Genomic DNA, 12,588 nt, shown 5'->3' on the forward strand with positions numbered 1-12,588 from the left:
TTTAGCAATCATTGACAGCAGGCGATAGAAGCTGTCATATATAGTAAAGGGAGGAGCTGCTACTTTATATGATGTTTCGCTCTTGCTGAACAGACTGAAAGTCTGTCATTCATATGAAAGCCAGAATGAACAAAGTTTGGTCTGAATCCATGTTTGGATCAAACTGGGATCTCATTTCTGCTAGTAAATCACCATAGGCTGCTTTCCTTATTTACACTACAAACACCTACCCCCTCTCCTCATCCTAATAACTTATGGGGAAAGGAGGTTTTGTAATTAACAGAAGATAGCTGGAAAGTCTGATAACATTGTTTGTATATTTAGCTCAGTGTACAGAAAAATACAAGAATTCAGAATTCTGACATGATAAACAGATATCTCTCCGTATTGCATTAAAACTAAAGCAGCCACCACACCTAATTAAGATGAAATATATTACATTTTTGTTCTTGGTTTAGATATGCTTTAAGCCTTTCAAAATATTGCAATTCAGCATGCCTGCACTACACTCTGTAGCTACTGTATGTGCACTATGAAGGTTATTCAACCCCAAAGTTTACAGAAGAAGCTCTTTTACATTCATCAGCTCAGATTCTTCTGCTACTTCCCCCAAGCAGTAAGACCCCGTTCACACTGGGGCGACGCTACTTGCCGGGGGGACCTCACAGGTCGTGGTGCGCAGCTCGCACCGCGACCTCGGAGCGGCCGGCATGGACTTCATAACATTGAAGTCTATGCAGGTCGCTCCGGGTCGCCCCAAAGAAGCTCCGGACCCTGTGTCGCTCCTATTAGAACGGGTCCACAGCTTCTCTATGGCAGGCGACCTGTCAGGCGACCAGGTCGCCTGACAGGTCGCCCCAGTGTGCACGGGGTCTAACTAGGCAGGCAGACAGCTTTCTAATTTCCAAATGTAAACACAGTAGGTGCTTAGGTCTCTTTTGAGAATTAAAGAAGCTGTAAAGGCAGAACGTTTTTTTATCCTAATGCATTCTATACATTAAGATAAAAAAAGCCTTCTGTGTGAAGCAGTCACCCCAGCACCCCCTAATACTTACCTGAGCCCCATCTCTATCCAGCAAAGTCCACGTGTCCCTCGGCCGTCCGGGACTCTCCCTCCTGATTGGCTGAGACATAGCAGTGGCAACATTGGCTCCCGCTGCTGTCAATCAAAGTCAGTTAGTCAATCAGGAGAGAGAGGGGGCTGGTCCGAATGGCAACTCTGTGTCTGAATGGACACACAAAGCTGCAGCTTGGTTTAGGTGCCCCCATAGCAATATGCTTGCTGTGGGGGCACTCAACAGGAGGGAGGGGCCAGGAGCAGCAAAGAGGGATCCGAGAAGAGGAGGATTTGGGCTGCTCTGTGCAAAACCACAGCACAGAGGAGGTAAGTATAACATGTTTGTTACATGTTTGTTATTTTTATAGAAAAACAAACGAGATTTTACAATCACTTTAATTACTCCAGTATGTCTTTAGCTACAACAATAAGTAAGGGCTTATTTGAATACTCATTCACAGTTTGTTAAGAGTAAATATTCAATGTCCATAGCCTGGCCACAAATTCACTTAATGTACCCATCTATTTTGTTTTGCAGCGAATTCAAGTCAAATGTTTATCTTGTCCATCTTGTCCTTCAGATGTGTTATAAGTCCTTGTTTTTCTTACTCACTATTCAGAGCAACCAATCAGGAGTGATCTTTAGAACAAGCAAACCCCTTTGTTTTGCATTGCCAGTGTGATTTGGCAGAAACAGCAGCAATAATGAATCTCTGATGTTCCTTTAGAGAGCAAAAAGCTGTTCCCCCATAAAATATATTAAAGAGGGATGCTTTGTTTTTTATGTTTATCACTCAATCCCATTTTATTCTATTAGGGCCCCACAACGAGGCTTTCAGGAAAAGTGGTGTGAAGCACTTAGTTGGTAAAGTAAGAGGCATTAAAACTAAATATAAGTAATAGGTTTGAATTGTTAAGAAGTTCCCTACTTGGTCTTGTGTATCTAAATCACGTTTCGTTTTCTACCAACTGTGTCTTCTCTTTGAAAAGTGCTGTTTTAGCCTTGTGTCAGTGAAACGCTTAATACTTTTTAAACATGTAGTGTGAGAGCATCACACCGCTTATGCCTCATGATATAATGTTTGATTATCACAAAATTCTGCTAATGACAAGTGCTGTATTTTGCCTTTAAAAACATATATGTATTCTGATTAAAAGTTGACGTAAACCCTTGCATAGACCTAGTGAAGTGAACAGCCCCAGATGATACACAGAGATGGCACAAATCTCCCTACAAAAGTTGTACATGTATATCTGCTGTCTTTAGCTTTCTATATTCTTTAGAAAGTGCACATTGTGTTAGAAATTTTTCTTCATGTTTCAGCAGTGTGAAAGGAGTTTAGGCATACACTATGTGTGAGCTGATTGGAGGAAAGAGACACACACCCCCTCTATATAGGCAGAGGACCGAAGAAACTTGCAGAGCTGTGCTGTGAATAGATAAGCCCTCTGCTTATCTGTCTCTAAGTTACCTCCCCAACACAAATTTCCAGCTGCTTTTATCTCCTGTGTTGGAAGGCTTGTCAGAAGTTATCATGCTGATAACAAAGGAACAGGGCAACAGAAAGACATCAGACCTAGGGCTTTTGAGAGAGATGGGTAAACACTACAGATATGTGCCCAGGTCAGATGTCATGAATGGGGTGCACATCCACTTTAAAGCAATATGACTACATTCAGAGCTCCTAAACTCATTCTGTATGCCTTTGCCTATTTTTAATAACATGTTTTTGGCAAAAAAAATAGAATATTCATATAGTGAACTATACAATATATTATAATTCAAATTACATACAGAAGCTTACAAACTCTTACATTCATAGTCACTTTAATTATTCAAATATGAATTCATGTAGTAAAGATTCCAAATCTCACAATTCATTACATACTGTATAGCAGTTAAAGTATTACTGAGGACAAAGTAAAAAATGACATACATAATGCAGTCTGGATTTATTTTAAATGCTTGTAAAGCAAGGAACCACTGTGTCAAATTGTTTTTTCTCCTTGTTATCACACATCCATTTGAGAGGGGCATGATCCATGACTAATTTGAAATGTCTCCCCAACAGGTAATATTTGAGGGCATCCAAGGTCCATTTGATAATCAAACATTCCTTCTCAACAATGACATCATTTTTCTCATGTTTTTTAAGCTTTCTGCTAAGGTAGACTTTGATTTGGGACAGTACAGCACCCAGTCCCACATCAGAGACATATGTTTGTACCACAAACTCTTTTGTGAAATCTGGGGTCACAAGCACAGGTTGTGCACAAATAGCTTGCTTCAAAATTTGAAATGCCTTTTCAGCCTCAGGATTTCAATTAACCATGACTGAACCTCTACCTTTCATCAGATCTGTCAGTGGGGCTATGACGCAGAAATGCTCAGACTTTTATCTGATAGGGAGACATATTTGCCATTAGGTGGGGATCCTACATCTAGGTACAAGAAGGAGCTGGTTAACCTAGTGATGGAAGGTTTTGATAGGAAACTCCTCACTAAGAAGGAAAAGGCATTTTTGGTGCCCTCCGCTCCTAGGGTGCCTGTCATGTATTTTTTGCCCAAAATACATAAGGATCCGATTTGCCCACCCGGGAGGCCCATAGTTAGTGGCATTGAGTCTCATTATTTGGGACTCGAGAACCTTTTGGGCTTTCAGAGGGATTATATTATTTCCCTCTTAGACTATGCAATGTCCAGGAACTATTTTTGGTTCAATGGGACCTACTATCTGCAGAACAGGGGTGTGGCCATGGGCGCGAAATTCGCGCCCAGTATGGCCAACCTGTTCATGGCTAAGTGGGAGGAGGATGTCGTCTGGGGTGTGCCTAGGACGGAGCTTGTACTCTGGCGTAGGTACATCGACGACATCCTCTTCCTATGGGATGGCACGAGGGAATCCCTGAGTCAGTTTATGGGCACCCTTAACAACAATCAAAGGGGCATTAGCTTGACCTATGAGTCGAGTAGTGAAGAAATTCATTTTCTCGACCTTAAGATCCGTATAGAGGAGGGTCAGATTGTTACCTCTACTTTCTTTAAACTGACTGACAGGAACGGATTCATAGATACCACAAGTTGCCATCATAAGGCATGGTTGGAGTCCGTTCCTGTCAGTCAGTTTTTGCGCTTGAAGCGCAATTGTTCAAGGAGGGAGGACTTCCTGTTGGAAGCTTCCATCTTGAAGGAGAGATTCCGTGAAAGGGGCTATGATGAGTCCCTCTTGACTCAGGCTATGACTAAGGCTGATTCCATGCCTAGGGGTGATCTCCTACAGCCAAAAAAGAGAGACTCACTGAAGTCTTTTGATTTCGCCTTTTTCTCAACATACTCAACCCAACACTTCTCCGTAAAAAACATCTTGCGCCGTCACTGGCATATCCTTAAAAATGATGGAGTGTTGGGCCCTCTCTTACCTCCACAGCCTCAAGTCATCTATCGGGGTGTTCCCCCCTTGAGATTACAGATAGCCCCTAACATCAGGGACCCCCCTAAAAAAGTCTCATTTTTTCAACAGATGGGAGGATTTTACAAATGTAGGAGGTGTACTATCTGTAAATTAAATGTGGAAAAGAGGAGGCGCGTGGACATTTTCAGATCCGAAACCACGGGTCAGGATTACACCATTAAGCCATTTATAACATGTACCACAAGATATGTGGTTTATTTGGTGAGATGTCCATGCGGCCTTGACTATGTTGGCCGCACTATCCGAGAGCTTCACGTGAGGCTCAAGGAACATGTGGCCAACATAGTCAAGGGCTTCCCGAAGCATAGCCTGTCAAGGCATTATGCTGAGTGTCACAATAAAGATCCCAGTGGAACCCTATTTTTGGGCATTGATTGCTTTTCAGGCCACTGGAGGGGAAGCCATATGACAAGGGGGGTCTCGAAGCTCGAGACCAATTGGATATATAGGTTAAGATCTTATACCCCCTTGGGCCTTAATGTAGAATGGGATTTAAATGCCCATATCAGCAACTCATAATTTCTATTCTTTGTGCAGTTTGACTCAAAAATGTTTTAATATGTTTTATGTGATGTTTTTTTTTTTTTTATGATTGATATAAAATTTTATGTGATTTTAATCGTCATTTGCTGTTCAGACATTATTGTTATAATAATGTAACTCCCTAGTCCTTTTTGGGTGTCATTGCTGTCTGTTTCGGTAGGTGGCGCTGTTTCCTCGGGCTGCGCTCATTAAATCTATAGTGGATATTTTTATCCTTGATTACTATTTGAATTGCCCCGCTGTTAATATTTTATAGGTCGGGGCATTCGGAAGGTGGAGGATATCGCTATTTTCATCAATATTGGGGGTGTTTTTTGGATATTATTATTTCCATCCTCCTATAGTGTTTTTCTCCATCTCTTCCTCCTTCCTGTCCGGGTGGTTCCGGACCGTGGAGCGCATATCCGGTTTCCGGTATTACGTACTTCCGGCCTTCTTTCCTCCGTCATTAGAAAAGGCACAAGCGTAGCTGGCAGCCACACCCCTTGACGACGACTGCAGAAGTCGAAACGTGCGTCGGGTGGCGTGCTAAGCGACGCGTGCCGCAGCGAGGAGGATACAGAGCGGCCATAGACCGAGCACTTGACAGCAGGATGCCTAAGAACTGGCAGGGAGACTCTGGTTATTCATGCGAACATTTCTTCTGAACCCTGTAAGTGGCTCTTTTTAGTGGGAATAAATCCTTGTGAAGCAGTCTGCGCTATGTGATGTTTTTTCTTTTTCCATATTAAACACACACTATCTCTGAGCCTTTGCCTATGAATTGGATATCTGAGTGAGAAGTCTCTGATCCTTCATTTATGCGCATTTGATCCCTGTTGTGGGGATCAACGACATCTGGTAAGGCGTGGTGGTGTTTTTGAGTGCTTTTCTGGTGGTGGTTTACTCTGGATTCGCCTCTATAAAAGTGAAGATACATCTACATGGACTGCTTCCCCATTTTCACGATATATGTTATTGGGTTTAGCGCTACATTTAGTGTCCTATGTCTTTCAAATCTGAAAATTTCCAGGTTTTGTGTGGCTGCTTTACCCCTGTGATTCGTGATCAATTATATGGTCACCTATATATATTTTTTACTTCCTATAGCGCGGCAATATTGTGTTTTATGTTTGTTTTAGAATTTTAAAAGTGCTGCAGCTCATAGGATTAGACTTTGGGTCTATTTTTATATGTTTTATCTCTGTATTTTTGATATAAATTGCACAGATGGATATATTTGAATTCCGCACATCACATACCATCAACACAGCTGGGATTTTTTCCACTGTAGATTCAGCCTCGGACGATCTAGGAGGTTTGTGCGTAAGGCTGAAAAATCTGATGACAACTGAGCTCCATGCCAGATGGGATGTGGCTTTTTTTGAAAAGTACATTGCGGACGGCATGGTGCCCAGGAGTCTCAGATGGGAGGTGTTCCCCCAAAGTGATGTAGTGGATTTGAGTGAGTGGTCCTTGTTCTTTAACAAAGCAGAGCTGAGTCTTCTCAACTTTATGGTCTCTAAAAAAAGGCTTAAAATGATTAAGTTGGATGAAGACATTAACGTTATTAAAGAGAAACTTGCTTCTTATAAAGAAAAGGATGAATATAAAATCAAGTCCGAGGCACTCGAGAGGCATTTAGAGAAAGAGGATGCCGATCAGAGGGTGAAGAAGCGGAAAAAGTACGCCAGAGATTTGGGAGATTACAACTCACAGCAAATCTTTAAATGGCAGTCTATTAAAACCGCTTCGGCACCCATGGGGGACTCAGACAATGATATGGAGGTTTCTACTATCCCCAATCCCATTGTTGCCGGTCCTTCAAGGGTGGATGTGAATCGCCCTTTTCCCCTCTCCCCCAGCCGTCCCAATGGAACCATCAGGGCAGAGGGAGGGGTAGGGGAAGGGGTAGAGGTAGGGGTAGAGGTCGTCCCTCTTACCCTCAAAATATCTCCAGGAATGTGCCTGTGATGAACAAATTTGCCCCCTTGGCTAATGAGAATAGGGAGCCTGAGCGTTACATGACCACTCACCCTCAGGGTGGGGGGGCGCCCCCGAACCGACAGGGTGGTTGGTCAGGTGGCTCAAATGCACACCCCTCACAACAATGGGACCAATATCCTAGAACAGGGGATAGACAATATCAAAATGTACCTCACGATACCCCTAATCAGCGTTTTTTTCCCGGGGTCACTCCCAAGGTAAAGAGAAGAAAAAATTTAAAAAAAGGGGGTCAAGAGGGGGGAGGAGACTCCGCCAGAAAAAAGAGGCGTCTTTGAAGGACGGAGGTCTCTTTAATCTTAGCTCTGCCCCGATCTCCAATGATGAGAAGTGCGTTCTCAACAGGGGTCTAAAATATGCACCCCCAAAACAGTTGGACAAGTTTGGTACATTTATTGACCTCCAAAAATACGTAAGAAAGGTCAATATAAAGAGGTATTTTGCCACGAACTCCACAAGATCGAAGTCTGAGTATAATATGGGCATAAAAAGCACTAATTTTTCTAATGCCTCAACATTCAATCCCCCGGGCCCAGTAGCACCTGCTGTGGCGGTTTTCAGGGACTTGGTCGCTAAGGATATCGACCAACTCCATTTGAATAAATGCGGGATGAATTCTGCCTTTTATAGAGGTTTGAAGTCTCTTAAAGAAAGAAAAGATATTGTTGTGAGGCCTGCGGACAAGGGCGGCGGGATTGTTATTATGGACACCGCCGCCTATGATGCAGAAATGCTCAGACTTTTATCTGATAGGGAGACATATTTGCCATTAGGTGGGGATCCTACATCTAGGTACAAGAAGGAGCTGGTTAACCTAGTGATGGAAGGTTTTGATAGGAAACTCCTCACTAAGAAGGAAAAGGCATTTTTGGTGCCCTCCGCTCCTAGGGTGCCTGTCATGTATTTTTTGCCCAAAATACATAAGGATCCGATTTGCCCACCCGGGAGGCCCATAGTTAGTGGCATTGATTCTGTCACTTCCCGGGTGGGCAAATATATTGACCATTTTTTACAACCTGTGGTGGTTAAGATGCCCTCATACCTGCGAGACTCCATGCAGGTGATTAATGAGCTCACCAACATCACCTGGCAGGAGAATTATATTTTGGTTACAGCAGACGTTGCGTCACTGTATACCATAATATCGCACCAACATGGCAGAGAGGCAGTGTCTCATTATTTGGGACTCGAGAACCTTTTGGGCTTTCAGAGGGATTATATTATTTCCCTCTTAGACTATGCAATGTCCAGGAACTATTTTTGGTTTAATGGGACCTACTATCTGCAGAACAGGGGTGTGGCCATGGGCGCGAAATTCGCGCCCAGTATGGCCAACCTGTTCATGGCTAAGTGGGAGGAGGATGTCGTCTGGGGTGTGCCTAGGCCGGAGCTTGTACTCTGGCGTAGGTACATCGACGACATCCTCTTCCTATGGGATGGCACGAGGGAATCCCTGAGTCAGTTTATGGGCACCCTTAACAACAATCAAAGGGGCATTAGCTTGACCTATGAGTCGAGTAGTGAAGAAATTCATTTTCTCGACCTTAAGATCCGTATAGAGGAGGGTCAGATTGTTACCTCTACTTTCTTTAAACCGACTGACAGGAACGGATTCATAGATACCACAAGTTGCCATCATAAGGCATGGTTGGAGTCCGTTCCTGTCAGTCAGTTTTTGCGCTTGAAGCGCAATTGTTCAAGGAGGGAGGACTTCCTGTTGGAAGCTTCCATCTTGAAGGAGAGATTCCGTGAAAGGGGCTATGATGAGTCCCTCTTGACTCAGGCTATGACTAAGGCTGATTCCATGCCTAGGGGTGATCTCCTACAGCCAAAAAAGAGAGACTCACCGAAGTCTTTTGATTTCGCCTTTTTCTCAACATACTCAACCCAACACTTCTCCGTAAAAAACATCTTGCGCCGTCACTGGCATATCCTTAAAAATGATGGAGTGTTGGGCCCTCTCTTACCTCCACAGCCTCAAGTCATCTATCGGGGTGTTCCCCCCTTGAGATTACAGATAGCCCCTAACATCAGGGACCCCCCTAAAAAAGTCTCATTTTTTCAACAGATGGGAGGATTTTACAAATGTAGGAGGTGTACTATCTGTAAATTAAATGTGGAAAAGAGGAGGCGCGTGGACATTTTCAGATCCGAAACCACGGGTCAGGATTACACCATTAAGCCATTTATAACATGTACCACAAGATATGTGGTTTATTTGGTGAGATGTCCATGCGGCCTTGACTATGTTGGCCGCACTATCCGAGAGCTTCACGTGAGGCTCAAGGAACATGTGGCCAACATAGTCAAGGGCTTCCCGAAGCATAGCCTGTCAAGGCATTATGCTGAGTGTCACAATAAAGATCCCAGTGGAACCCTATTTTTGGGCATTGATTGCTTTTCAGGCCACTGGAGGGGAAGCCATATGACAAGGGGGGTCTCGAAGCTCGAGACCAATTGGATATATAGGTTAAGATCTTATACCCCCTTGGGCCTTAATGTAGAATGGGATTTAAATGCCCATATCAGCAACTCATAATTTCTATTCTTTGTGCAGTTTGACTCAAAAATGTTTTAATATGTTTTATGTGATGTTTTTTTTTTTTTTTATGATTGATATAAAATTTTATGTGATTTTAATCGTCATTTGCTGTTCAGACATTATTGTTATAATAATGTAACTCCCTAGTCCTTTTTGGGTGTCATTGCTGTCTGTTTCGGTAGGTGGCGCTGTTTCCTCGGGCTGCGCTCATTAAATCTATAGTGGATATTTTTATCCTTGATTACTATTTGAATTGCCCCGCTGTTAATATTTTATAGGTCGGGGCATTCGGAAGGTGGAGGATATCGCTATTTTCATCAATATTGGGGGTGTTTTTTGGATATTATTATTTCCATCCTCCTATAGTGTTTTTCTCCATCTCTTCCTCCTTCCTGTCCGGGTGGTTCCGGACCGTGGAGCGCATATCCGGTTTCCGGTATTACGTACTTCCGGCCTTCTTTCCTCCGTCATTAGAAAAGGCACAAGCGTAGCTGGCAGCCACACCCCTTGACGACGACTGCTGAAGTCGAAACGTGCGTTGGGTGGCGTGCTAAGCGACGCGTGCCGCAGCGAGGAGGATACAGAGCGGCCATAGACCGAGCACTTGACAGCAGGATGCCTAAGAACTGGCAGGGAGACTCTGGTTATTCATGCGAACATTTCTTCTGAACCCTGCAAGTGGCTCTTTTTAGTGGGAATAAATCCTTGTGAAGCAGTCTGCGCTATGTGATGTTTTTTCTTTTTCCATATTAAACACACACTATCTCTGAGCCTTTGCCTATGAATTGGATATCTGAGTGAGAAGTCTCTGATCCTTCATTTATGCGCATTTGATCCCTGTTGTGGGGATCAACGACATCTGGTAAGGAGTGGTGGTGTTTTTGAGTGCTTTTCTGGTGGTGGTTTACTCTGGATTCGCCTCTATAAAAGTGAAGATACATCTACATGGACTGCTTCCCCATTTTCACGATATATGTTATTGGGTTTAGCGCTACATTTAGTGTCCTATTTCTGCTAAGGTAGACTTTGATTTGGGACAGTACAGCACCCAGTCCCACATCAGAGACATATGTTTGTACCACAAACTCTTTTGTGAAATCTGGGGTCACAAGCACAGGTTGTGCACAAATAGCTTGCTTCAAAATTTGAAATGCCTTTTCAGCCTCAGGATTTCAATTAACCATGACTGAACCTCTACCTTTCATCAGATCTGTCAGTGGGGCTGCAATTGTGGTAAAATTGGGAAAAAAATGCCTATAGTATCCTGTGAACCCAAGAAATGCATGAACTTGCTTTTTATTTATAGGTCGGGCCACTTTTAAATCTCCTCAATCCTAATAGCCCAAAGCCTAATCATCCCTCGATTAATGATGCAGCCAACGTATTTGGCCTCCTCCAAGCCTATGGCAAACTTTCTGGGGTTGGCAGTAAGTCCTGCTTTTCTAAGAGAATAGATTACTGCTTGCACCCGTGGGCAAATTATACTCCCAATTAGGACTGTGGATGACTACATCTTCCAAATAGGTGGCTGCAAATTGGCAAAGTGGTCTTAATGTCCTGTCCATCATTCTCTGGAATGAGGCAGGAGCCCCTTGCAAACCAAAAGGCATCCGCTTACACTCGAATGACCCCTCAGAGATAGAAAATGCCATCTTCTCTTTTGCAGATTCGTTAGAGGTATCTGTCAATGACCTTTAGTCAGATCTAAAGTAGTTACAGTATATACCCGGCACTTCCCAATCTGCCAACAAGCTCATTCACCCAAGGAATTGGGTACACAACAAATTTGGACACACTGTTCAACTTCCCGAAATTGTTACAAAACTATGTCATGTTGTATCATTGTGGTCAGTCATGATAGGTGAGAGAAAAAGTCTCTATTCTTACTCACAAACTCTTTAACATCCTTCTGTTGGGCCACTGACAATGTTTTAGTTATGGGTACCTTAGGTGTCACAGGGGGCCATGTCCATTTAGAGGGTTGGCACTGCCAGTAAAGTCTCTCTGTCCTCCCAAGGTTTCAAGAGAATAATGTGATATATTTGCTCTGGTTTCCTTTTCCCTAGCTAGTAAACTGTGTAGTTTACTTCTCCTACTCTTTCCATAATTTCAAAGAGACCTTGCCAAATTGCTATGAATTTGCTCTCAACTGTGGGGGCTAGTACAGGCACTCTATCCCCAGGGTTGAAGGCCTGGGTCTTGGCACCCCAATTATAAAACCCTTCCCTGGGCCTTTTGGGTTTGCTCCATATGTACCCTTACAAGCGGGAAGACAGCCGTGATTCTATCTTGCATCAGTGAGATATGCTCGATGACACTTCTATAAGGCGTGGTCTCTTCCTCCCTTGTATCTTTTGTGATTTCTAACAATCCCCTGGGATGTCTTCTATACAGTAGTTCAAAAGGAGAGTAACCTGTAGAGGCCTGAGGTACCTCTCATATAGCAAATATGAGGTACCTCAGGCCTCAAATTCCAACTTCTCTCATCTTTGTCCACTACCTTTTTTAACATGTTTTTGAGCATCTTGGTAAATCTCTCCACAAGAGAGACAACTTACACAGTTCTGTAGTGACTCTGGACATAAATGGTGTGCCTTGATCCGTTAACACCTTTTTTGGAATACCCACACAAATACGAATACCAGGACAAACTCTTTGGCAATAGACTTAGTGGAGGTATTACGCAATGTAATGCCTTAAGGATACTGCGTTGCATAGTCTAGTGTTACCAGTATGTGCTAATTGCCCTGGGCAGACTTTACTATTAGTCCCACCAGATCCATGCCAATTCTTTCAAAAGGCACTTAAATTTTCAGAAACGGTACAAGCGGACTGAGAAAATGGCGCCAAATACTGACACTGTGGGCATGATTCATTATTCCTTGACATATGCATGTAACCCAGGCCAAAAGAATCTCTGGGTTCTTCTCTCCTTAGTTTTCTCTATACCCACATGTCCATGTCCACCCAATTTATGACCATGGTCGAAA

The sequence above is a fragment of the Pelophylax lessonae genome (assembly GCF_965119305.1).
Source record: "Pelophylax lessonae genome assembly, chromosome: 7".
Lineage (NCBI taxonomy): Eukaryota > Metazoa > Chordata > Amphibia > Anura > Ranidae > Pelophylax > Pelophylax lessonae.